The 385-nt window shown below is 37.7% G+C and overlaps 1 non-coding gene across 1 annotated transcript; it reads left to right on the top strand.

Moving 5' to 3' along the window:
- Positions 1 to 49: 49 nt before the first annotated feature.
- TRNAK-UUU (transfer RNA lysine (anticodon UUU)) lies at positions 50 to 122 on the top strand. Its single transcript has one exon. It is a non-coding gene; the product is annotated as a tRNA-Lys (tRNA).
- The last annotated feature ends 263 nt before the right edge of the window (positions 123 to 385 follow it).

Raw genomic sequence — 385 nt, 5'->3', positions numbered from 1 at the left:
GAAAATGTTTTATGGTGTATAGTCACCTTGAAAAAAAATTTCTCTAGAGGCCTGAATAGCTCAGTTGGTAGAGCATCAGACTTTTAATCTGAAAGTCCAGGGTTCAAGTCCCTGTTCAGGCATAAAATTTGAATTATACTTAAGTCTCAAATAGGTAGATTTCTGTCTTACCCTAATGCAATGTGACTTACAGATGGTACAGAAGTCTGGCCATACTTGAGTTAATTATTCCTTGGTAAAACCTGGGTGACCACGAAATCAGAGGACTTTAAGGAGAATTTACAACAGTGGCATATTTCTCTTTGATCTTCATTTCCGCAGTCCTACATTGGACCTTTATTAAGCACAGAAGTTTTGTACTCCCCTGCATAGAACAGCTGATAAA

Source organism: Dasypus novemcinctus, chromosome 22 (genome assembly GCF_030445035.2).
Source record: "Dasypus novemcinctus isolate mDasNov1 chromosome 22, mDasNov1.1.hap2, whole genome shotgun sequence".
Classification (NCBI taxonomy): Eukaryota; Metazoa; Chordata; class Mammalia; order Cingulata; family Dasypodidae; genus Dasypus; species Dasypus novemcinctus.
Note: the sequence above shows the minus strand (reverse complement) of the source record. Positions and strands in the feature narration are given on the sequence as shown.